The sequence below is a fragment of the Peromyscus californicus genome, unplaced genomic scaffold (genome assembly GCF_007827085.1).
Source record: "Peromyscus californicus insignis strain IS unplaced genomic scaffold, ASM782708v3 Scaffold_24__1_contigs__length_46423439, whole genome shotgun sequence".
NCBI classification, from domain to species: domain Eukaryota; kingdom Metazoa; phylum Chordata; class Mammalia; order Rodentia; family Cricetidae; genus Peromyscus; species Peromyscus californicus.
Genome location: NW_026294535.1, coordinates 15,266,095 through 15,293,720, shown reverse-complemented (window position 1 = coordinate 15,293,720; position 27,626 = coordinate 15,266,095). Strand labels below are relative to the sequence as shown.

At 40.4% G+C, this 27,626-nt stretch overlaps 1 long non-coding RNA gene across 1 annotated transcript in view; it reads right to left on the bottom strand.

Annotated features, from left to right (window-relative positions):
• LOC128119997 (uncharacterized) overlaps nt 1–21,140 on the bottom strand; it is a 73,462-nt gene extending 52,322 nt beyond the window's left edge. Inside the window, exon 1 of the long non-coding RNA XR_008221742.1 lies at nt 21,050–21,140. This is a non-coding gene — a long non-coding RNA (uncharacterized LOC128119997). The remainder of the gene's footprint in view (nt 1–21,049) is intronic.
• Nucleotides 21,141–27,626: the final 6,486 nt, after the last annotated feature.

Sequence of the window (27,626 nt, the reverse complement as noted above, 5' to 3'; positions counted from 1 at the left end):
ACACACACACGCATGTGCACACACACACACACACACACGCACACGCACACTCACACGCACATGCGCACACACACACACCCTCTGTGTAGTGGATTATACTGTTGAACATAGCCAGACAGCTGTTAATCTATTTCAATTGTTGGAGTGTGTGTGTGTGTGTGTGTGTGTGTGTGTGTGTGTGTGTGTGTGTGTGTGTGACTGAACCTGAACTCAGCCATTTAGCTAGACTAGCTGGCCAGGAATTCCCAGGAGACTTACTGTCTCTGCCTCCCCAGCACTAAGATTACATGTGTGTGTGTGAGTGATTAGGGCTTGGCTTTTATGTAGCTGATGGTGGTTCCAAACTCACATCCTCAGGCTTTACCCATTTTGCCACCACCACCACCCCACCTCCCTGGAGACATGGTTTCTCTGTGTAGCCCTGGCTGTCTTGGAACTCACTCTGTAGACCAGGCTGGCATCCAACGCACAGAGATCTGCCTGCATCTGCTTCCTGAGTGCTGGGATTAAAGGCTTGTGCCACCACCACCTGGCCAATTTTGCCGGTTTTAAGGCTTATCTTCACCTAAGTATTTTCCTCTTTAATGGTCTTTGGCATGTTGTGTCCTTCAAGACTGAAATCAGATGTGAGCTTCTTTCTGAAGCTATTTGTGACCCTCCTTACCATAAACTTCTTATCTGACACTTAGAGCAGTCTCCTGTCACTTCAGACACTGTGTTGTGGTCAAGTACGTACATGTGCATCATAATAACCCTCCAAAATAGTGTTTTCCTATACCAGCTTCTGTTTGTCACAGATGCCTGTGAACCATGTAAGAATGGATGCACTAAACTTCAAAATCAAATGCGTCAAAGGAGCCAATGCACAGCAGAGCAGAGTGGGCACCAGAAAAACAGTGAGAGCTTCCATCACAGGCCACACAGAAGGACTGAGGAAAAAGATGTGGAAGGAAGGGAGAGGTGTGTTGGTTTCTAGCAATATGAAGAAAGGCATGAATCAAACACAAATGACCTCCAGTGAATATTTCAATGACCCAGCCGCTGGTAATTCCCAAGCAGAAACACATTAGCAAAATTGGACAGGATCTTGCTTGAGAAACTACAGACCCCTTATCAAAAACTATAATATGATGAGAACATTTACAAGGAACACCAGAGAAATAATGGGCCATTCAGTGTGACCTTCCCCTATTTTTCTATGTCTTTCTGTTCACAACAAATACTTGTAAGGCCAGTGTTGCATGTCTCGTCTCATTGCCATGGTAGACGATTTGGATTCTCTTTGAATTTTTCACTGTTGAATGCTTCAGTTCCTTTTATCGTGAACCCACTGCTGTGATTCACCTCACATTGCCTCAAACACAGCTCAGTCAGAAAATATAGGGCCAAGACGAGGTTGTCCATTCTCTCCACATCAATTCAACGTAGTAGCTGAAGTTTTAGCTAGAGCAATAAGACAACTAAAGGAGATCAAGAGGAAATGGGAAAAAAAAAGGAGTCAAAGTATAGTTATTTGCAGATGATATGATAGTACACATAAGTGACCCTAAAAATTCCACCAGGGAGCTCATAAAGCTGATAAATTTTCAGCAAAGTGGCTGGATACAAAACTAACTCAAAAAAAGAAAAACAGTAGCCCTCCTATGTATAAATGACAAATGAAACAAACCCTTCACAATAGCCTCAAATAATAGAAAGTATCTTGGAGTAACTCTAACCAAGCAAGTGAGAGACTTGTATGATTAAAAACTTCAAGTCTTTGAAGAAAGAAACTGAAGACAATGTCAGAAGATGAGAAGACCTCCCATGCTTATGGATTGATAGGATTAACATAGTAAAATTGGCCATCCCATCTACGGATCTAGCACAATTCCCTTCAAAATTTCAATGTAATTCTTTACAGGCCTTGAAAAGACAATTCTCAACTCCATATGAAAAAAAAAGAAAACCCAAGATAGTTAAAATGATCGTGAACAGTAAAAGAAGTTCTGGAGTATTACCATCCCTGATTTCAAGCTCTACTACAAAGCTGTAGTAATAAAAACCACAAGGTATTGGCATAAACCCAGACACCTTGATCAATGGAATTGAAGACCCAGACATAAATTCACATACCTATGGACACTTGGGGTTTTTTTTTTTGTTTTGTTGTTGTTTTGTTTTGTTTTGTTTATAAAGAAGCTAGAAAGACACAGTGGGAAAAGACAGCATCTTCAACAAATGGTGTTGGTCAAATTGAATGCATGTTGAAGAATGCAAATAGATCCATATTTATCTGCACAAAACTCAAGTCCAAGTAGATCAAAGATCTCAACATAAAGCCAGATACACTGAACATAATAGAAAAGTAGGCAACAGCCTTGAACTCATAGACACAGGAGACAAGCTTCTGAACAGAACACCATTAGCACAGGCACTAAGATCAACAATTAATAAATGGGACCTCATGAAAATGAAAAGCTTCTGTGAGGTAAAGAACACAGTCAATCAAACAAAGGGGCAGGCCACAGAATGGGAAAAGATTTTTTACCAGCTACATATCTGATAAAGGACTAATATCCAAAATATATAATTAGATATCAAAAAACTAAATAATTCAATTAAAAATGGGGCATATATCTAAAAGAGAATTTTCAGTAGAGGAATCTCAAATGACTGAAAACAAGACCCTTAGCCATCAGGGAAGTGCAAATCAAAACTACTTTGAGATTCCATCTTACACCTGCTAAGTGACAAGTGACAGCTCATGCTGGAGAGGATGTGAAACAAGGGGAACACTCCTCCATTGCTGGTAGAAGTGCAAATTTGTACAGCCACTATAGAAAATCAATATGGTAGTTCCTCAGAAAATTGGCAATCAATCTGCCTCAAGACCCAGCTATATCACTCTTGGACATATACCTAAAGGATGCTCCATCCTACCACAAGGACATTTGCTCAACTATGTTCATTGTAGCTTTATTTATAATATAGCCAGAAACTGGAAATAGCCTAGATGTCTCTCAACTGAAGAATGGGTAAAGATAATGTGGAACATCTACACAATGGAGTATTACTCAACTGGTTTTTTTTAATGGCATCATGAAATTTGCAGGCAAATGGATAGAACTGGAAAAAAATCATCCTGTATGACGTAACCCAGACCCAGAAGACAAATATGATTGGTGCCTTGCCCAGTCATCATCAGAGAGGTTTCCTCCAGCAGCAGATGGGAGCAGGTGCAAAGACCCACAGCCAGACATTATGCAGAGAGAGAGTCCAAATTGAAGATCTCCATTGGGTCCCTCCCCTTGGAGATCTGGGAACCTCATGGAAGAGGGGAAAGAGAGACTGTAGCAGTCAGAGGGGATGGAGGACAGGAGGAGAACATGGCTACCCACAGGGTCAACTAAGAAGGGCTCACATGGGCTCACAGAGACTGAAATGGCAAGCATAGTGCCTGCATGGGTCTGCACCAGGTCCTCTATATGTGTCTTAGGGCTGCTAGCTTGGTGTTCTTGTGGGACTGCTAACAGTGGGAGCAGATGTATCTGTGACTCTTGATACTGCTCTTGAGACTCTTTTCCTCCTATTGGGTTGCCTTGTCCAGCCCCAATATGAAGGCTTTCAGCTTGTCTTTTTTTTTTCTCTTGTCTTGTCCTGTTTGGCTGTCATCTTTCGGAAGCCTGCTCTTTTCTGAAAAGGAAACAGAGGGGGGGTGGATCTGAGGGAAAGGGGAGGTGGGGAGAGCTAGAAGGAGTGGTGGGAGTCAACTGTGGTTGGGATGTATTGTATGAGAGAAGAGTCTATTTCAATTAAAAAGAAGAAAAAAGAATGCTTTGTGCTCTGTGGAACTCCCTGACTCAATTCTAAGTAGCAAGATGAAGTGGAAAGACAATAATGTTAAGAGATTTTTTTTAACTGTTCAGATTTTAATTTTGGTCGAACAACATAATGAAGCCTATTAAGATCTCAGTTTATTTGTGAGACTGTCTCAATAGGGCCCTGTTTATTTGAAATCATACCTTTGTTTTAAAGGGAAAATTGTTCTAGTTATATTTTTAGGTTGACTTTTTACATGAAAATATATTGTGTTTATCAAAAAGATGGTTTTTAATGACTACAGAAAAATAGCCTAAGAACGGTGGTTGTTTTATTGTCGAGGTGCATTAGCTTTTTACTATATGCAGCCTTAAAGTACTTAGATGAATAAAGCTATTACTCCTGGTATTATCATTATCATCCCAACTGTTAAGAAGATTCCTTAGATGTGCTGAAATAAAGGGCAAAGCCATTGTCGAAACTTTTCATGTGATCCCTCACCCAGCCACCTCGCTGGGTGACCCCCTTCTCCTCCCCCAGCACTATACATGAAAACCAAACATGAGTGAAGGAAACCATACGTGAGTTTCCTTCACATGTGTGCACCCAGCATTCATAGGAAGAAGCAGTCTGAGTAATGGGGAGGCCCAGAAGTCAGCCTGTTCAATGCAAACATGACTGTGTTTCCTACTCTGGAGAAGCCTATAAATACCAAAAATATTCTCCTCTCCTAAGTCACTTGTTTCTCAGGTCACACTTTCCAGTCCCTTTCATCCTCAGTAGACACCATGTCTAAAGTGTCATCCTTGGCTTCATCGTTGTACATACTATACGGAGTGGAAAGTTGAATTTATTTTGCTTTTTCATTTACATTCTGCTTCACACACACTAAATAAATGTCTGTCTGCAAAAATTAGTTAAAATTAATACAGTTGGGACTGGAGAGACGGCTCAGCAGTGAAGAGTAGTTGTTGTTTTTACAGAGGACAGGAGTTTGGCAACCACATCAGATGGTAAAGCATCCTATAACTCCAGCTCCAGGTGAACTTACATTCTCTTCTGGCTTCTAAGGGCACATATACACACACATGGCACACATATAGAGAGACACACACACATGTACATAAATAAATAATAAAATCTCAGCTGGACAGTGGTGGTGCACACCTTTAATCCCAGCACTGGGGAGGCAGGCGGATCTCTGTGAGTTCGAGGCCAGCATGGTCTACAGAGTGAGTTCCAGGACAGCCACGGCTACACAGAGAAACTCTGTCTAGATTAACAGTTTTCATTTCTGGACCCATATAAATTGGACATCCTTTTGACTCAAAAAAAAAGTTTATGTTTAATTTATTTTTATTTTTTATTATATTTATTAATTGTCTCATGTAATGGAATGGGGCACGTGCCACATTATACCTATGGCAGAGGACAACTTGGGAACTCATTCTTTTGTTCTACTGTGTGGGTCCCCAGAGCCGAACTCAGGTCAGCAGACTGAGCAGCAAACACCTTTATCCACTGTGACATCTCATGGCCCCCATTCTGGATTCTTTTGATAAAAGGTTTTATCTGTGTATTCTTCTATTCCCAGTTAAACAGCCAAAAAAAAAAATCCATTGTATTTACATAAACAAGAGACAACTCGGAAACTGAGATAGGAAACATTTCAGAGAGTATCAAGTTATGAATAAGGAATGCTACCACAGATTACAATGTAATCCCTTCTTCACAGATGAGCTCAACTTCTCACACAATCAGGATTTCGTCACAAAAGATGGGCCTGCTCTGAGTTATGGCTAACAAAAAGGCAATGATTGCGTTCGAAACACAAGTAATTCTGACTTTTGGAAAAAGCACATCCACAGCCATATTCCTGTGCCTCTTTCTTAAGTAACTTTTTATGATTGGAGACGTGTATGTTTATTTCTTCCATGAGACAAATATATCTTGTTAGCATATACTAGGAGAATGTTAAGTTAGAGGAGATGGGTGGAATTGTCCACAGAATTGGTTTTGTTTTCTTTTCTTGGTTTTGGTTTTGTTTTTGCTTTTCTAGTAACACAAATGTGGGAAAAGTGGCATTTTTGTCTGTGAAAGCGGACGGGGTTTTAAAGTAGAAACCTGGCCCTGAAAGAAATCCCAGCACTCCAATCTTGTCCGTTTCATGTAATGAGGGACAAGCAAGCGTTTTCATTGTGTTCTAAAACAGCATCGGCCACAGGAAGGAGCTAGCTAATGGTTTCACTTGTGGTCTCATTGTTCACATAAGTAATCTGAAGTATTATTTTCTGTTAATGTCAGATGAGAAACCGGAAAGGCTTAGTAATGGTACCAGCAGTCACAACACGGCGATTTTACTCTCTTGTCCCAGGGTGAACATTTGGTTCAGGATTTCAGCTCAGCCATAGAAAGAGTCTTGGGCTAAGTGGAACACGTCATAAGGCCAGAGACTAGAGGTGTTCTCAACCACAAGGCACGATGTTTTAGGCCACTCGATAGGCTCTCCTCCCTGATTTGATGTAACAGTTCCCAAGACTCCAGTGTCCTATTTCTGAGTGCCGCAAATACCTTCAGCTTAGTCTGATATTTTTGCCTGAGTCTGATAATTTATTCCTAACTATATGTGCTTCCCTCTGGTTATAAAGAAAAAAAAATTTGATAAATGGGTGTAGTTTAAAAAAAAAGAAAGAAAAAGAGGGGAAAATGCCTCATGTCTACAAATAAGTCAAAGCTATGAATCTCCCCAATGATGCCCTGACTAGCTGCTTGGCCATGCAATGGTCTAATTTTATAGCTCATCTTCCAATTAGCCGTGTTCAGTGACTTCAGCACCATATCAGACTATATGTCATGACAAGGATGCTCACAATTCACTGTGATCTGCTTCTAGAAGACAGTGTGCCTTACAAAGAAGAGAAGATGATTCTTCTATATCATCAGCATGTAAAGAGAGCCGGCCAAGGGAAAAAGCACTTTTCTAGGCCCCGAGGGAATGTTTGCGAAGCCCAGAATAACCAAACTCAGACCGTTTTTTTTTCCAAAGAGGTCAGGGTCCGGTGGAGAAATGGGAATTAATATAAATCATGATTATACAAAGCCTGGCTTATGGGGCAGAGGCTCTGTCTGAACAGTGATTCATTCTGACAGGGGTAGGGGTTGAGAAAAGCTTCCCAGAAGGAAGTAACATTGACGATGGCCTCAGAGGATCAATTAAGCAGAGAGAAGGAAAAGACCCTGAAGGCTGGGATTGGTCCTTGCAAAAAAGATGCGGACTCAGAAGGGGGAAAAAAGTATTAACAGCAAAACTCTTTTTTCTTTTCTTTCTTTTTTAAATGGGTGAAACATCATGATGCAGAGGTGCCGAGGACGTGGGCCCAAATTAAAGGACAGAGTGAGACAAGATCCTGAGTCTGGGAGTAACAGACGGAAATAAAACTCTATTATTTAGTAATAGACGCTCTGAGCAGGAAAACCAGTTTCTTTGTGTTGAGTTACAATGTTTCCAGTGACAGTATCTATCTGAGCGCTGGGAGGCTTACCTGCTACAGGCAAGCCGGTGAGAACTCATTTGCAATTGTTTAGGGAATAGGGAAGGAGGAAAGCAGGCCTTGACAGTCCAAGAGACAGCAGGGAGAGAAGACAGTACTTGGCTCAAGAAAGCTGGAGATTTCATGACAGACATCATGGAGGGAGGGAGGGAGAGAGGGAGGGAGGGAGGGAGGGAGAGGTCAAATATAAACCCTAAAGATGACCACAGATGTGAGTGTGGAAGGAGGGCTCACTGGGAAGCAGGCGGGATTATAGGAATAGGAACAGGATAAGAGGGTGATGGAGATCCACATGATGAAAACACATATGTGCATGTATGACTGTATCTCATAAAACTCATCATGTATAATTAAAATATGCTAATCAAACACTAATATACACAATATATAGCTGTTATGGAGGATATATGCATATTTATCTTCCATAGGTTCTTGGTTGACCGGCTGGATGAAAAGTAGATAGATACATGCTCGCCATGTGACTTGGAAAAGCCCCTCTGTCTGGATAATGTCTCCAACTCCTGTCTTTAGATACTCTAGTCCTCTGAAGCTTGAGAGACAGCAGCAGCAGCATCCAAATCTACTCTACCATCCTTCTAGATCCCAAACTCATCACTTCTTTTTTATTACACATAGTATTATTTTTACTTCTGCATACTATCCCAGGTGGATATGTACATTTCTATATCCCCACAGGTAAGTGTATTTGCAAAGTATTTTTGCAAAGCCATGTTCTATTCAGCTTTGTATTTCCCAGTGTGGAAATATCCAGCAAATAACCACTAAGGGATATAGCTCGACCTCACTGAATACCACCCCTAACTAAGATGGTTCACACAAAAGCATTATTGAGTCATGATTCTCAGTGTCTGATACATGCCAGAGATAAGGAAAATAATAAAGTTTGGGGAAAATTTTAATGGTGATGTTTTCATTTTCATATGTGTTAGAAAGACATTACACACCTAACCCATCAACTCATGACCCAGCGGGAACCTGTAGGACCAGGTTCACTCAAAATGAAACCATGAAATGTTCCTCGCTACCCAGAACTCCTAGTACTCTAAAACTCACAACCTTGCCACCTGGTTGGCCTAGAAACTCCATTTATTATTCCTGAGTCAGATATGCCCCCCCCCGCAAAAAAATAACCCTTGGAATCAGAGTCTACATCATCTTTCTTCCTTCAGCCTCATTCGGGGATGCAGGGATGTGATTCCTTATTTTGACCAGAAGGTCTCCATTTCACAAGACCCTCTGTTAACCCAGCCAGTTGTCATCAAATTCCCCATATTCTGAGTCTGTTCTCACAATGTTTCTTTCACTTTTTTGAGTTAACAGAAACGATCACTCCTACGCACTGTATTTTCCCTGTAGCTGCCAGAGGTGTTTTCTGTACCACACCCATCATACCAGACCTAAAGACATCGGTGTTATCTGTCCAACTCTTCATCACAAACTCAAGAAATATCTCCCATCCACATAACCATAGTTTAAGAACATACTAGCCATTGCTCTCTCTGTGGTATCTTTTATTGATCCGGTGGTTACCCTCTATGATGTCTAGATTGCTTTAAAATAATTCAGTGAACACAAAGTTATTCAAAAGAGGCTTATTCAAGATCAAAGAAAATGAACTAAAATACTGTTAATTGTGGGATCTGGAAAAACATATTTGGAAGCTCATCCTGCTATTCCTTCTGATTATGTGCATATTCCAATGTAAAACAAATGAAGAGCTTAGGAAAAATAAAATTACCACACCGACAAGGTCAAACCCCATACTAACTCCAACAGTAAATGCTGCTGCATCTAGTTTTAAAATACATCGGTTGGCTTTTTAAAATGTATTTTTTACTTACTACTTGAGAATTTAATAAAAACACATGATGTGTTTGATCAAAGCCACCCCAGCCTCACCTCACCATCTCCTCCACCAAGTCTCTCTACCAATCATACATACTCGGTTTTTAACCCACTAAATCCAATTAGTACTACCAGTTTGTGCATGAGTGTAGGGACATCCAGGGGAACATGGGCAACCCACCATGGGCCACATCCCTGAAAACTGACTACCCATCCCCAAATTATCAATTGGCCATAGATCCCGAACTAAGGGAACCACGTATCATACCGGACCTTTTGGCTGGTTTGATCTTGCACGAGTCTTGTACGTACAGTCACAGCCACTGGGCGGTCTTATTTGCAAAGTCCATGTCATTCTTTCACAACAATGCCTCCTCTTCCGCAAAGACATCTTAGCTGTAGTTTTTACTCTTACTGTTCTAAATTAAGTTACTCTTTCTCTCTACTGAACTCAGAGGATTTTCTGGGCCACCCCTCTACATCTATACCTTCGCTTATGTCCACATCCCACACTAAATGCAGAGTCATTTCTTCAATATACAAGTCAGATCATGTTACTCTGCTGCTCCCAAACCTTTATTTCCTAATTTTCACAAAGTAAAATTCATATTCCTTACTTGGCTTTAAAGATCCTATATTAACTACCTTCTTCCTCTCTGGATTCCTCTTTCATATTCTTTTTTTTTTTTTTTTCACTCTCTTTGATCCTGCTACACCGGCTTCCCTGTATCTCCCCCCAAAATGGCAAATCTGTGCTTGCCTGGAGGTCTGTGAACTTCTTAGAAAACTTGCTCCGGTTGGCTGAGGGTCCTACTTCCTGCCTCTGCGCAAACGGCCGATGAACAGAGCAGCAGCACAGTGCTACAGGCTGGCAGCTGTTCTACCCACTTCTGCTTCACTTCTCGCCAGGAATTCCATCACGAAAAGGGATGCGGGAGAGTGTTTTGTCTATTTCTCCTGAATGGAAGGCAGGTTCCTTTGGGACAAAGTCATTGCCCCGTTTTTGTTGACTGTGGAATCCCTGTCAGCTACAAGATTGTGTGGCACAGGGTGGGTGTTGAACAAACACTGAAAGACAAGTCAGAAAGTCGTAGTGCCACCTTCCATTCTGGATTCAGAAATTCCAGGCCAACTTACATCTCCCACCAAAAGAAGTTCCAAATTCCTCTTCTCTGAAGTAGTATTACTTACCAGGGCAGAAGGAAGAAGTAATGACTAGTTGGTTCACTTACACATGGAAATAAGATCATCACAGAGCAGACACATGATTTCAAATGAGATATGAGCAGCATCATGGAAATCTCCACCGGGTACAGCTATCCTCTGGGCATATGATGATGCATAGCTATCTGCATAAGGAGTATTGCTGGTGTAGGCAGAGGCAGAGGGAAAACCCACGTTGTTTTCCTAGTGCATTAATAAACCAAGTTCCCACTGGGGACCAAAGGAGAAACACTAGGAAAGCCATGGGTCATTTCCTGTCACAATGGAGGTGATGATGACAAAGTCAAAGGAGATACTAGGTCTTTTCCATTCCCAGTTCTCCCCTAAGTCTATCAACAACCAATTATACTACGAAAGGAAGAGAAGACAGGGACTGTTTTACGGTCTTCTGCACCCAATATGGTTTTTATTATCTATGTTCTTGGCCACTACCCAAAGGAATGCACACAAAGGGAACTGAGCATATACCAAGCTGAAGGAGATGGTATTGCTTTCTAAGAAGGCCTTGGCTATCTGTTGGGGTGTAGAGAGCATTTGTGACAATAAGAATATAGTCTTGCAGATTTCCTAGAGCAAGGATTGAAGGAGCTCACCGTTATTAACTGTACTAATTTGAACAGGTTGCTTACCTTCTCTGTAACAGTCTGAATGAGGAATGTATCCTGTCATCTCACACACTTCAATGCTTGCTCATCAGTTGGTGGCACTATTAGGGCAGACCCAGGAGGTGTGGCTTTGTTGGATACAGTGTCCCCCTGAACTTTGAGAATTTAAAAAATTGTGCCATTTCTAGTCTGTTCTCTCTTCTTTGCACCAGAGGTTCAAGATGTGAGCCCTGAGCTGCCTGTTCCTGCTACCATGTCTGCCATCCACTGCCATGTCTCTCTGCCATAACAAAATTTTAACCTTCTGGAAACCTAAGCTCAAATAAACCTTTCCTTGTATAACTTTCCATGGCTGTGATGGTTTGTTTTCTTTCTTTCTTTCTCCCTTCCTTTCTTTCTTTATTTCCTTCCTTCCTTCATTCCTTTCTTTCTTTCTAACTTTCTTTCCATTTTTGGTTTTTTGAGACAAGGTTTCTCTGTGTATAGTCCTGGCTGTCCTGGAACTCACTCTGTAAACCAGGCTGGCCTCGAACTCACAGAGATCCACCTGTCTCTGCCTCCTGAGTGCTGGGATTAAAGGCATGCGCCAACACCACTCAGCAGTCATGATGTTTCATCACAACAACAAAAAAGTACTAATATATTCTCTGTCCTTCAGTGTCTCCACTGAAAAACAGAGGAACAGTGATGCTTTATCTACATGACTAATCACAGTGACATAAGCATTTTAGTCATCCAATGGAGATGGAAAGGATTTAAAAAATGCATTTCATTGAAATGGGCTCTTGAACTACTAGCTGAGTTATTAGAATATTTAATGCCTCTAAAATTTTCCTTGTAAATGAAGTCCTAGTTATTATTATTAACTATTCTGTTTTTTCAGCATACTCTGTGTCATTCTAGATGATACAATTATATATTTCTTTAATGAAAGTAGTATGGACTATTTTTCCTTGGAATGACAATAAGTAGAAAGAATAATTGGTAATTATTGTTACAGGGTTCTAATGCAATGAATAGAAAATGGTTGTGTTATTATATTTTCTTTAAAAAATAAAGGCATGTGTGACCCCTGTGATCTCCTCTGACGACTCCTCAACAGCTATGCAATGAAGAAAGATGGGGACATTTGCTGTAACAGATTTTCATTGCAGTTTTATTTTATATTGTCTTTTAATGAAGACATCAAGTATTTGGGTGAGAGAGAGGAGAGACAGGTACAGACTATAATCCACATGTGATTCCAATCTGCAATTGAACATCTATTGGGTTAAGATGTTCTTATTTTGACAATTGTGAAAAAAAGAAAACAAGACACTAGACTCAAGAACACCACTTGTCAATTCGACAACAGAATCCAGCCTATTCAACTTTTCCTTTAATGATTTGAACAAAGACTACCGTGACATGTAAATCTAATCTGCCAGCACCACTACAAATGGCAAAATGATGAACAGTACTCAATGAGCCACTGGAGAATTGAAAAGAGCGAGGCAGCCTGAATTGTTACTAAAACAAACTGTAATCGAAGATAAATGTGGAATCGTGCTCATTAAAATGCAGAAGGACGTGAATAACAAAATCCCATGTAGTGCTTAGCTACTCATTCAAGTCCTTTGCTAAGAGGCACAGATATTTAAAAAAATAAATTACATTAATTGTTTCCCAGTAGCTTAACAATGTTCATCTAGCTGAGAAGAGAGAGAGACACAAGAAGAACAATGTGACCATGGATATGTTCACACACACACACACACACACACACACACACACACACACACACACACAATGGTAAGCATTGCAGTCACCTTGTGGAGATTTCAGTGAAAAGAGAACATGTCCTACTGAAATGATATCATGACCTGAAAGCATGAGAAAGATGTGCAGATTAAAATTGTGATGGATGCTGAAATTCTAGGCACTAAGGTACAGAGGAGGAAATGGTGAGAGAAGATGCTGTAGAAACAAAAAGATGAGTTATGGAGACACTAATTTATATTGCAGCAACATGACTTCATCACATAGGCATGAAGAATAGACACAAAGATTAGGCCACGAAGCAGCCTGCTTATATACATGTTACGTGTTGGTCACACAGGCAGTGCCATAGAGGATGAAGGGACAAGAGGAGGGAAGAAGGGATGTGAGAATCACACATCTGAATAATGGCCAGATACAGTGGTATTTGCTTGGCCCATGACCTTGTGCTATAGGGCCCGAAGGAGGTGGTGCTTCCTGCCATTGTATGTGACCTCTTAAAAGGAAAGGGAGAAGGGTCACATGGTCCTTCTTCCCTGCTTCCCTGCTCCGGGTCAGACAGAGGACGACTTCAGCTGTCTACTCCATTCTGTATTCGTGAATGTATTTCCTCAATTTACCTTAATAAATTTCCCTAATACTTCTTAAATAGACTCCGGTGGATTTATCGCTTTATCTGGCAAAGCAAGACATGAAAGTACCAGTAAGACATGAAGCCACGTGGCAATGCATAGATTAATAGAAATGGGCTGAGTTAAGTTGTAAGAGCTAGCTATCGAGAAGCCTGACCCATAGGCCTTACAGTTTGTAAATTGAGAGAAAGAGAGAGAGAGAGAGAGAGAGAGAGAGAGAGAGAGAGAGAGAGAGGTGACTCAGCAGTTAAGAGCACTGACATGTTCCAGAAGAACTGGGTTCAATTGCCAGGTTGGCCCGAGAATTATTTAGACAGATAGAATAAAGGAAGAAGGGACCTCCTTTGGGCCCTATAGCCCAAGGTCATGGGGGGAGCAAATACCACTACAGGCAGAGATTCAAGTGTGTGTTCAGTGTCACTGTGTCCTCTGCAGGAATTAGGAGCCAAAAGGAAGAACAAAAAATCCATGAAGACCTAGGACAAGATGATCAGAGAGTTCCATGGGGAAACTCTAAGAGCCCTGGGCCATACAAGCCATTGAAATAGACCTTTACAAAAGAAGTAGTTTCCAGTGTTGAATGCAACCCAGAGATCCATTAAAATGAGGACTTTAAAATGATCCTCATTTTACAGGCAGACTGATAGCCAGGCCTCATGGATACACCTTTAGTAGAGGGGCTGAGGTGGACGACAAATTAGAATGTATTTTAAAAAGTAAGTGGGAGATGAAACCGTGTAGCATGGACCAGCTCAGAAAGCTTGGTAAGGGAGGAAAGAAACAGCTATCCCTAAAGTAATAGAAGTGATTTGACTCGGTTTATAGGAGAAGAAGGGAAGAGTGGATGAGAGTAGAATTCAGGGTTCCTCGGGGGCAGGCAGCAGGGAGTGGACTCCATTGGTGGAAGAGTTAACTCTGGTTTTAAGTAGAAGGGGTGTATATCTCATCTTATTAAAAGGTATATAGAGAAAATGTGAGATGTGTGGCTAAGCTGGTGGGTGGGGTGTCAACAGCATCAAAGGTGAACAGTTCTTCAACAAGATCTTGTGATAGTAGCTACATCTAAGTCTCATATTTCTTATTCTATTTCTTTGTCTTTTTTTTCTTTTTCCATACAGGGTTTCTCTGTGTATCCCTAGCTGTCTTGGAACTCTTTCTGTAGACCAGGCTGGCCTTGAACTCACAGATATGCTCATGCCTCTGCCTCCCGAGCGCTGGGATTAAAGGCGGGTGCCTCTACCGGCCAGTTCTCATTCTACTTCTTAACTCACATGAAGCAGTTCATTCAAAGGTGATCTAAGAATTCCTCTTTACAGAGAGCAACCACAGAGCCCGCCTCCTGCCGGTTCTATCATAGGGAATGAAAGTAATATCCTCAGGCAACCAGAACTTCATATGAGGGCAGGTGAGGGCTCTGTCTTGTTTCGTCTGGTGGCCCAGGTTTGCCGTGGAAGGTAGTGATGTCAACCCCTGAGCAGTCAACATGGCAGCATACAAGGGGATTAGTCTTGATCGGCCTGCCCTGTTATCACTCGTTAAGTGACACATACATATTCTCGTTGCTAGAAGGGTCAGGGTTGTGGATGGAAGCATCACTGGAAGATGCAAAGATGTGGCAGGCATGGTTCCCTTCTGTCACTTGCCTGAAGCTGTTGGCCCGTTCTTCTTACCATCCTTCCCTTGTGAATGACGTTTTTACAGGTCATCTGCAGACTGAGCCCCTGGAAGCAGTCTTCCCTCCCCCAACGCCCCCCATTTTTCATTTTAAACCACATTAATACAAATTCAGACCCAGAAGCTTGCTTTTAAACCATGCTAGAGAACATAATGTGTGAAGAAAATCCTGGGAGTCAATAAGGTTATAGAGGTTTTAGCACTATAAACACGGTCTTATTCTATAGGATCGACAGTCAATCAGCATGCTACTCTCTATGTTATATTTTGAAGGGGGCACTTTGCAAATATGCTAGACCATAAAGTCATATGCAGGAGACTGTAGAATCCCAATCACCTACTTCATAAAAACAGCTGGAGAGGCTTGGTGGCACTGGCTTTAGGAAAGGAAACCGGAGACAGAGATACTTACCGGGAAAGCAGAGTGAGGTACTTGGTGTATGTGCTCTATGCAGCAAAGTTTGGATGCAACAAAGTGGTCAATTTTAAGAAAAGGAAATCCTCATTTGTGGAGTTATGCAAAATGTGCAAAGTCTGTAAGGGGTCTCCTGCATGAAAGAAGATCTGATGTCTTCCTACTCTTGGGATTTTGCAATGTTTTGTGTTTTTTGTGTTTGGGATGAGACACAGAGCATATGAGTCTTAGTATCTGATGAGATGTTGGATGCATTGACACAGAAAGTGAATTAAATTAATGCTTAAGTTTTGTGCCATAATGATTTGGCATGATGTTTTAAAAACTGGCTTAGCCATAAGCAACAGTTAGTAGGTTAATTTACTACTTAGAATAACGAATTGCAACTCATGGTAAGGGTGTTTGGGAAGGGTGGATGGAAGATCTTCAGAACTTAGATTTTGACAAAATATAAAAAGAAAATGCTATTGAAGAAACCCATATAGCAGTCATGGAGGTGGGAAGGATAGAGGCATATGCAGGTGTGTAGAGATAGAGAAAGATAGGAGAGAAAATAAGTAAATGTGTGATAGAGCAACCATTATCTAATCTTATCACTGAGAGAAAATAATGAGGAAATGGAGATGTCAGGACACAGGGGGACACTAGATACCCAGGGAACGTGGTCCATGTGCACAAAATTTTACATAAGAGACCTATAGATGTCTGCTTTCAACTAAGAAGATCACTGACAATAACCCACCTAATGACTGAGTCTAGACTAAGTACAAGCATGGGGATTCATGACACAGATAGGAGAATGTCTTAAGAACCAGAGCTTCAGAAGGAACTTGAACCCCAAGCTGGGATGTCATTGAGACCACCTCCTCTGAACATCCACTTTTACCTCAAACTCTATGACTTCCATCTTTGTCTACACCCCACATGTTGTTGCAGATACAAATTCCCACTCAAACAACAGGAATTGGACTAGTTTTTATCTCTGGCTAGACAGGCAAGGCCACCTTGATTAAAATGGCTAGCAAGACTCTGCTGGTACCTCATGGATGGAGGTAGGAAGAGGCTGTTGACAGAACAGGGGTGGACCAAAAAACAATGTGTATCTATTGGATGAGAATCCATGCTTTTCTAGTATACTTCCATGAATCCTTAGACTCATCCAAACCACAGAAAGCTACAAGAACCAGGAAAGTGACCAATAACACAACACTTTGGGAGTCCTCATGTTCTGCCCTGACAAGTGTTGGCTCTGTAACCTGGGGCAACCTGATCCCTCCACTGGGTCATTTCTGCACCTCTGTGAGAAGCAACAGCCTCATTATACAACAACACCTAAGATTCAACACAGTTTGGCATAGATCAGTTTTTAATCTACCGAACTGAGGCTGCCATGGTACTTCACATTGTACCCCACTTTTTAGTCCTACTCCATTTGTCCCAACAACAGGAAGATGTACCTCTGCTTAATCCTATGCACATAAACCAGCTTGCTCTAAGTCATCATGCTTTAGCTTAGGAGGCAGCTCTTAGCGACACAAGAGGCAGATTTCAACTACAGCAATGTCCTTCTTTTGAGTGGCTTCTCCCTAAACCTCTTAAGCTCTTTCCAGGCGTGATCATCTGAGATCTCCAGTATCTCATTCAAGGAGCAGTGCCCAACCATGGGAAAAAGTCATCCCAGAAAACACGCTATTTATTAGCCAGGTAATTTAGGGGCAGGGAATGGTGAAGGGCCTTTGTTTTATTGTTGGTTGCCAGTGTTTTGTAATCTGCACATTAGTTATACAAATTGAAGACAGAGGATAAATGTTGTTTTTAGGATTTGTAGGTGCCTTGGTCCTGGAGTGTCACAGAATGGAAATGTGGCACTTGTGTGGCACTTTGGAAAGATGTTTTTAAGCGTTGGGATCGGAGTCACCTGAAGGGCTTGATAAAGGATAGATTGCTGGGCCTCATACCTAGAGCTTCTAACTCCATAGGTCTCCGATGAGGCCCAACATTTTGAGCCTCTAACAAATTCCCAGTTGATGTCCACACCCTGGTCCGGGGAGCAAGTCCCTTAAGGTCAGAATCTTCCTAGGAGTTACTTCAGTAATCCTGATCAGAAGTCTGTGAGGGAGACCATATATTCATCTTTAGGACAGAAGCCAAAGGCACACAAGAGTTTTAATACTTGTCTTCAGCTTCTAACCCACACATTCTAGTCTGAAATTTCACTCTTAAGCTCCATGCCCTTCACCTAGTTGTTCAGGGTCACATTAATGACCTGTATTTATAACCTGGTGAAGACAAGCAGTTAATGGAGTTAATGGCACATCACTAATTCCATCTGTGTACTAATGATGTACCTATAGAAAATGCTACACTTTCAAGCAAAAGAGCCGTTAGATGTTAGATTTTTGTACTAAGGAAAAAAATATGACCATTATATGGTTTGTCGCTCTAAAAGACTCTTGTGTTGAAGACTTGGTTACAATATTCAGAGATAGGCCTAAGGAAGTGATTGGTTCGTGGAGGAACTGACCTACTCAGTGTGATATCCATGAATGGCTTCATAAATGAAGGTACTATTGGGAGGCGCTAGAAACTGTGCAAGGTGGGTCTTGAGAGGAAATGGGCAAATGGCGACAAGCCTCAATGGGTGCATCATGTCGTTGACCTTGCTCTCTGTGTCTCTCTGTTACTTGACAGCCTTGAGGTAAGCAGTTTTCCACAACCATGTTCTTCCACTCTCTTTTTGCCTTGCTGCAGGCCTAGAAGTAAGAGATCAAGCATACCACAGACTGAAATCTATGAAATCATGACCATAGTAACTCTTTAGTCTTAGTTAGGGTTTCTATTGCTGTGGAGAGATACCACAACCACAGCAGCTCTCTTAAGGCAAACATTTAATGGGGTGGCTCCCACACAGTTCAGATGTTCGGTCCGTTACCATCATGGTGGGGCATGGTGGCGTGCAGGAGGACATGGTGCTGGAAAGGAGCTGAGAGTCCTACATCTTGCAGGCAACAGGAAGTGGTCTCAGACACTGGGTGGTATCTTAAGCACGTAAGAGACCTCAAAGCCTGCTTCTATGGTGACCCACTTCCTCCAACAAAGCTGTATGTACTCCAACAAGGCCACACCTCCCAATAGCACCACTCCCTTTGGGGGCTGTTGTCTTTTAAACCACCACATCTTTCCTTCCTTAAGTTGCTTTTTTCCATAGTGACTAAATAAATAAATAATTAACCCAGGACATTCAAAGCTTTTTCAATGGATTTATTCAGTGCACATTTACATACAAATGTGCATGGTCCAAGCTTGAGGAGGACATTATAGCATTAATAACCGCCTTAGAGGTTTAATCCCATTTCTTGTGGCTAATGCTGCTTCTTAAGTTTTTAGCTACTTTTTACCTCTCCCTTGGGTTAACACCTAAAATTCTATTGAAATACTATTCAGTTTTTCCTAGATAAAAACTGGTTTCTCTGTGTAATTTCCCTTTGCAAAACCAATTTCTTTATTTCACTCCTTCAAAAGTTTAAGCAAAAAAAAAAAAAAAACCCCAAACTATGAAGTAAACTTTAAGGGTTTCTGGCTATTTCAAAACTATTTTCTAGTTAACTATCAGACCCAATTTTTCACATCTTTGTGAAATAAAATACCCACTATGTTCCATAGTTGAATTTTATATACATAGTTTACAGATAAAAGCATCCTGATTCTAAGAACCTGCAATTGATTTTAAGAGGTCTGGGTAGAAGTAAAAGCCATAGAAGACTTTGAATTTAAGTTCAAAAATGTTCAATTTGAGCTTTGCATTGTGTTTTTGTTTTTTGGTTTTTTTTTTTGGTTTTTCAAGACAGGGTTTCTCTGTATAGCTTTGCACCTTTCCTGGAACTCACTTGGAGCATTGTGTTTTGTTTTGTTTTGTTTTGTTTTGTTTTGTTTTGTTTTGTTTTAAACTGACCTGAAAGCCTCCCTGTACACTACCTTTTATAGTACCAGAAGTTGTCAGGCAAGCTTCCAAGGGAAGGATGTAACCAGCAGTCAGTCTTACCCAGCTTTGATACCTACAAACACAATGACCAACATGATGTCGTATCCCTAAGGGTGAAATAGTGGCATGCATACCTTGGATGTAACCATCAATTCTCTAAATTAGGAACTCATGCTTAGTACTAAAGATATAGCAACTACTCAGGGCTAGTGTAGTCATGAACCTTGAAGAAGAATCTACAGCTGCCACTTTACTAAGCGAGGATATCCCTAACTACATTCTAAATATTCGTCCTTTTATCCACAAACAAGTGTGGTTCTCACCTCTCATTAACGAAACTTCTCTTTGCAACAGAAGGAAAACATTACAGAACAGCGGAACTGATACAAATGTAGAGAACAACTGACCACGCAACGCCCAGTCTCTACCGATGCAGCTACAGCAATGCCTTCCCTGAAGGCTCGGGGATCATTGCAAACAGGGCTGTGAAGATTGGAAGAGGCAAAGGAACAGGAAGTGTTCTGGGAGATTGTATCCCCTAGATTGTTAGAGAAACCACACCCACGAAATCTCACCATCATGGCTGCCTAAGCATGACCTGCACAAGAACAACACCAGTAGACATGGTAAGGTGCAAGGGGGAAATCTCACAGAGTCTCAACATTGGGCAAAGAATGACAGGCAGCTAAGGAATGTGGAGGGCAGGAGAAATAGTCTTCTCCAAAGAAGAGGCTCTGAACTAGCTCCAAGTGGCCAGTCCTGAAATCATATACATATAAGGATCATTATACAGACTGAGCAGATGTATTTATGTCTTTAGGGAAAATATATATATTCATATATATGTACATATTCGTATATACATTTTATATATATATATATATATATATATATATACAATTAAGGAAAAAGAGGCCATGAATTTGAAAGAGAGTAAAAGGAATACATTGTTAGGGGAGGAAAGGGAAAGGGGAAATGATCTAATTATATTTTAATTTCAAAAAATAAAAATAATATGAACATTTTTAAAATAAAAATAATTTAAGGAAGGATTTAACTCTGTTATGATGAAGACTTTTTATTTAAAGAAACATGTAATACAATCATAAGACACTAATGGCAGTACATTCAGAGAAGAAGCTCTTGGCCCATACAAACTGGATTCATGGAACTATCTTCTGCACATTTTCATTCAACAAGTATTTTTTGGCATTTGTTACAGACTAGGCACTCAGCATATCATACTAAGAAGTTGCAATACACAACAACAACAGAAAAAAAACAAAACAAAACAAAACAAAAAACCCAGAAACAAAAAACAAAAACAAAACCTACGGACACTTCCTGAAGATAAATTAGCATGCAGTAGCACAACTGAGTTCTACAGTAACAGCATTCCAAGTGACTGGCCCCGAGGAAACCAAAGCCATTGGGATGGACTGCGAGATGGAAAGCAGTATTTCTAAGTGTTTCTATGATAAAATGGTGGGGATGGAAGAGGCAGTTGAAGCGGAGATGAGACAGTAATGAGAAATTATTACCTATCAAATGTGTCCATACTTCATTTCAGCACAGTGGAAAGCCAGAATATGGATGAGTCCCCTCTTCTATGAATGTGTGTTCCCAAGACCTGCAGTGTTAAATGGAGAACAAAATTACACCTTAGGTGAATTTTTTTTCATATGCATACATACATATGATAAAGTTTGATTTACAAATTAAGAATAGTAAGAAATCAATAATAATAATAAAATTATGTTGACTTAGTTGCTTTTCTTACATTTTTTGGTTGTAAGCCTAGCCTTTAATGGCTGAGCTATCCCTCCAGCCCAGACTTAGTTGGTTTTCTATTGCTGTGAAGAGACACCAGGACCACAGCAACTCTTGTAAAATAAAGCATTTAATTGGAGCTGGCTTACAGTTGCACAGTGTTGTTAGTCCATTATCATCATGGCAAGAAGCATGGTGGTGTGTAGACAGACACGGTGCTGGAGCAGAAGCTGAGAATTCTACATCCAGATCTGCAGGCAGCAGGAAGAGAAAGAGCCACTGGGCCTGGCATGGGCTTTTTGAAATCTCACAGCCCACCTCCAGTAACACGCTTCCTCCAACAAGGCCACACCTCCTATTCCTTTCAAAAAATGCCACTACCTGTGAGCAAGCCTTCAAATCTATGAGCCTATGGGCCATTCTCATTCAAACCACCATACATATCAGTCTATTATAACAAAGGTATATGAATGGGCTATGTCATTCAAAATACCTTATCATTTCATATTCACCTTTACTCCTGTGATGACATGGGATACAGTATCAAAATGTTCAGATACAGTAAAATGGATGACATGAGCATTGTTGCAAAGTATTAGGGAATCATACAAGTAGTAGTTAAACATGGGAGTTGTGATACCACCATAGTTAGTCTGATAATCAAGGAGGCTAATTAAAGGTTAGTGGGTAGGTTGTACATACCAAGTGGATACTCTGGACAAAGGGATAGGTAATTCATGTCTTAAGTAGGACAGAACAGTATGGCATAAGATTTTATCACACTACTGGAAACAAAACACAGTGTAAAACTTAGGAAAACTTAGGAATTATGGAGTTCTCTGTGGTGTGTGAGCTCTTTTTACTTTAATAAGTTGATTCAACTTATTAAACATATAGTCAGTCTACAATTCATTTCTAACTTCTTTCTTCATTTTTTTTCACATATGCATACATGCCAAACATCCAAAGCTTGAATGTCAGACATCTGTAGTGGGCCATGGCCAGCAGTGTTTGTAGCAGAAGGCTTTTTTAGAACATTTAACACTACACACGATAGCATGCTAATGTCATAATACAGTTACAAAAGTGAGTTTTGAAATTATATTTTGCTTGAGCTCAGTTGTGCAAAAGATGAAGGTGGACAAAAGGGCTGGAAGGCCAGTGAAAAACGTCAAAGAGCCGGGCGGTGGTGGCGCACGCCTTTAATCCCAGCACTCAGGAGGTAGATCTCTGTGAGTTCGAGGCCAGCCTGGGCTACAGAGAGAGATCCAGGAGAGGCACCAAATCTACACAGAGAAACCTTGTCTTGAAAAACAAAAACAAAAACAAAAAAACAAAAACAAACAAACAAACAAAATACAAAAGGAAAAAAATGTCAAAGAATACTGCTTCGGTTGAAATGCAGGTCGTGTTTTTCCTACTGCTCAGCATTTTGTTGTTGTTTCTTTTATTTTTTTCTTTCTTCTTACAATACTGTATATTTATTTGACCATGAAGAAAAGAAAATTAGTTAAAAGTTGGAAAGAAATATTACTATAGGATAATTGGCCAGCAAAAACTCTGTAGCCTATGGGGAAACAGCCCCAATCCATCGCTTCCTCAGGGCTAAAGCTTTGCTCACATCCAGGAATATTATGAAGCAAGAATTGTGAACAGAAACTGAGCTGTGTCAATCAACTGATGCTTCTCTAAGGATAGGTGCCCCTAACAGTTCCCTTTCCTTTTGGAATTTCATTTTGTTCCCCGTAGCAAGCAAGACCAAGGACCTTATAGTGTGTAGATAAAAGCAGAGACACCAAAGCCTGCAAGCCTTGACCTGATACCCCACCACAGAACCCGAATTCCCACACAGCCCACACAGTATGGAACTTCCAAGTCCGGAGCATGAGCAAACATTGGTCTGAAACTCTTGTCATTCCTGGATATCGTGATGTTGGCTGACAGGAAGTTTGTACCACTGAAGACACCCTAATTTCGTGGTCCATTCCAAACTGTGCTCACCATGGCGGAAAAAGTGCAATACTCAAAAGAAACCAAATGGAAAAGGATCAGAAAAGAAACAAAGAGAAGAAATTGTATTAAAAGAATATGCCTAGAGATTGCAATTTTAGATTGAAATGTTTCAATATTCAAGGAGATAAAGAACAGAAAAAAATAATATTAAACCAATCAATTATTTAAAAAAAGAAAGGATAAGGCAATTAAAAAAAAAACCAAGTAGACATTCTTGAAATAAAAATTAGACCAGGCACAGCCAAAGAGAGAATATGTAAATATATATCAAAGGAAATCACCCGGAATGCAGGTGAAATATTTAATAGAAGCTTCAAATGATGGAAAAAAATTTTCCTGAGAAGTTTTACAGGTCTTGAATTACAGAATGAGTTATTCTAAAATACATTTAATAAGTGTTCCCAAGGAAGGTAAAAGAGGAAATGGTGAAATAATTTTATTTGGATCATTTGCTTCAAAAAATAAATGCTTGAGCGTCCAAATATCAAACAATAAATAAAGGTAAGTCCTCACACACTGGTACTTACTACTCAACAAACAATAAAGTGGGTCTTAACAGAACACCCTAAAAACTACCAGGAAAAGAAAGGCTGTGCTAGGCAAAGGCAATCAAACCAGCATCAAGGTCCTTATTGGCAACAGTGAGCATCTCCTTCCAGCAAAACTGGCACCTAGGAATGAAGATAAAAACAAGGAATGTCTCACAAAGAAAGGCGGGCAACTACTCACAGGTCCTCACAGTAGAATACCAAGGTGCGCATGTTGTCAAGGAAAGAACTGAACCCTGAGAGTGGGAGAGAAGATGAAACCATTGTGAAGAAATAAATTAATGAAAATGGGACATTTAACATTGGACTGGAATTACAGAAATGTTTGTGGTATGTCATACTCTTTCTATAATTTATTTTTATAGTTTTTTTTTAATAATAAGGATAAAACAGCAGTTGAACATTTGTAAACAGGTACTAGGTTCTAAGCATAGCACAAACATATTTTTATGGATTTTCTGTTAACTTTTTCTAAGAAATGTTGATGGGTTAATTCAATTTTGTAAGTGAGGCAAGTGAGACATTGAGCAGTGAGCTTTCCCAAGGTCCTATAATAATAATAATAATAGTAGTAGTAGTAATAATAATAATAATAATAATTTATGTGTTCTAGGAAAAATATAAATCCAGTCTCTTAATCTGTGAAATGAAGGTACAACTATTTGCTCTGGTCATTCTTAGTGGTTTTGTGAAATTAAAATACTACTAATACGTGTTATAGTGTGTTTAGAGTTCTAAAGTATTATACAGCTCAAAATTATCATAAAAGTAAAATAGAATATGTATGTCAAACTTCAGATAGAGAATTTTGCCAGTTACTGATAGATGGTGGTACTTTTAGAGTCACTCATTTGATTGCATTTTAATGACTTTAGTAAGTAACTTTGATCTATAAAATATCTTTGTGGAACTGTATATTTCTGACCCGTCTTACCTCAAAAGAGGCTAACAAAATATATGTAAATTTTTATATAAGGGGGTCCATCATATATATATCATATATATATTTGATACATGTCACATTTTGTTTCCAAATACATAATCTGTGAAAGCTACTTTTTATTAATTTAAAATATAGCTTCACTTCATGCATCCTCCATTACCAGTCCCATCTTAAAACAAATGTAAGCCGCAGAAAAAGTTCCCATCGTCTCTTTTGAAAAACGAAAAATGTCTAATTTTCACACTACTGTGGTGTGGTTCAAGCTAATGTCGTGCTAAGCTGGTATTAAAGTAGTAACTCCAACAGCCTCATCAGGGAGCTGACCTCACAATGCTGTTGCTAGAAGGTTACATTTGGCTTGATTTCCATAAGTAAATGGAGCCTGAGATTCATTGCATGTCATTTGCATGGTGTAGCAAGTCCTGTATTTATTCTGAATAAGCATTGCATTCTCAAATAAGAGTTAGATGGGGGAAGATGGGCCAGAATTTGATGGAGACACTACTGGTACCCACTTCTTTTGGTTCCCATGATGAATAGAGATTTTTAAGCCTACGGAAAATGAGAGCAGATGTGGATAATGACATAATTTGATATTTATGAATGCAGGTTTTCTCGGAAGACTGAGGAATTATCATGAAAACTATTCATTGAACCTCAGAGAAAATCAATAAATATTAATATCAGAATGCAAATGTTTTCACCATAATTTAAAATGTGAAGAGTATTTACCCATTTGTGCCTCTGAACAATTCAGTGTGCCCTGAATACTTGGTGATGGTGATGATATTTTATTTGTGCTTTAACAAATAAAGCTTGCCTGGGGATCAGAGGAAAAAGCCAGCCACTATATTAAGCATAGAGGTTAGGCAATGTAGCACATGCCTTTAATCCTAGAATTCAGGAGGCAGAGATTCATCCCATCTCTGTGAGTTCAAGGCCACACTGTGAACAGAACCAAACATGGTGGTATACATCTTTAATTCCCAGCACTAATTATCCATAGAGGTTTGGAGGTCTGTACAGACAGACAGGAAGTGATAGAGCCAGGCAGAAAGAGGAAGTGATGTAGCTGGGCGGAAAGAGGAAGTAAGATGGCAGAACACAGAAAGGTATATAGGCGTGGATATACAGAAAGTAGCTCTCTCTTGGGCTGAGGATTTCCTAGTGGTAAGAACTCGTGGCTGGCTTGTTCTAGTCCTCTGATCTTTCAGCTTTCACCCCAATATCTGGCTCTGGGTTTTTTATTAATAAGACCTTTTAAGATTTGTGTTACAGGTGACTGTGTGACATTGCCTGATTCAGAGCACTTCTCTGAACTGCTTAGAATTCTCAGCCCGTCGGTAAGGACACATTTGAAAAGAAAAGGCTGCACATTGTCCCCTGCCTCCTATAGTTTAGAAACTGGGGTGCAATCAGGAAACCTGGGCTCATACATTTAAATGCCATCTGCCCTCAGGTATCGTTCTCAAATATGAGCTACACAGATTTCACAAATCTATACAATGACAAGAAAGGCCCTGCCCTCCAAGGGTTATTTGAAGATAAAGTGAGAGCAGAACCTAGTATACGTTATTGACAGTTTTAAATATGATTCAGAACTGAGGATCTTCCCCCCCCATCGTAATTATTAATAACATCACTTGAGAGTTCTCTTTGGATGGATGTGAATCTAATGACATCTTTCTTATGAAAATGAAGTGACAGCTCAAACATATATATCTCCCTATATTTCAAGTTAGAAGAGCTATGTGATTCTATAGGATATGACTAAAAGCTTCTCTGTATACCAAACTATTATGGGACATTGATTCACTCTTTAATACTATGAGTGCCGAACACTCAGTTGGGTTACTCTAGTGGTATGAATAAGAAATGTCTCCCATAGACGCGGGTATTTGGAATGTTTAGTCCCAGTCACTTTCACTGTCCTGTAGTTGGAGCCTTGTTGATGGAAAGACATCACCCGGGGTGAGGTTTGAGGACCCAGAGACACTTGCAGCTTCTTCTCTCTGGTTCATGTTTGAGCTTGAAGTTACAATTTCTCAGCTTCCTGCTCCTGCTGACCTGCCTCCCACTTGCTGCTGTGCCTCCGCACCAGGATGGATTCTTCTCCCCCTGGAATCATAAGTCAAAATAAATTCTTTCTTCCATAAGCTTCTTTTTATCACAGCAAAAAATACCTAATGCAGCCACTAAATTTATTGAACCAGTAAAATGGATCACTCACATCTCTTACTTCTTTTTTGTTTGTTTTGTTTTTGTTTGAGACAGGGTTTCTCTGTGTAGCGATGTCTGTCCTGGAACTCACTCTGTAGACCAGGCTGGCCTTGAACTCTTGGAGATCCACCTGCCTCTGCCTCCCGAGTGCTGAAATTAAAGGCGTGTGCCACCACCACGCGGCCTGTTACATTCTTACAGAGACTCGTTTGTCCCATTCTGGAATTGGAGAATAAATCGTTTAACAAGAGATCGCCTGCTTCATTTGCTGCACAAATGGTGTTACCGCAGGAAACCTTCTCGGGTATCTTGTCATCTCCTACTCTTGGCTCCATGATGCCTCTGGCAGCCCGGGATGTGAGTAGAGAGGAGAAGAAGCTCCCACTTTGCTACTTTAACCAACTCACCAGCTCTGTTGGTGTTGCTCTCAAACATTAGCAGTTTACCCAAGATTCCCTTTACATCAAAGGATGCAGCCAAGGGCTAGTTTCATCTGTCACCTCCACATAACCTAGATTCATGTGGGAAGAGGGGCTCGGTGCACTTGGCCTGTGGGCATAACTGTGAGTGTTATATTGTGTGTTGATCGATATGGAAAGATCCAACCTAAAGGTGGACCACACT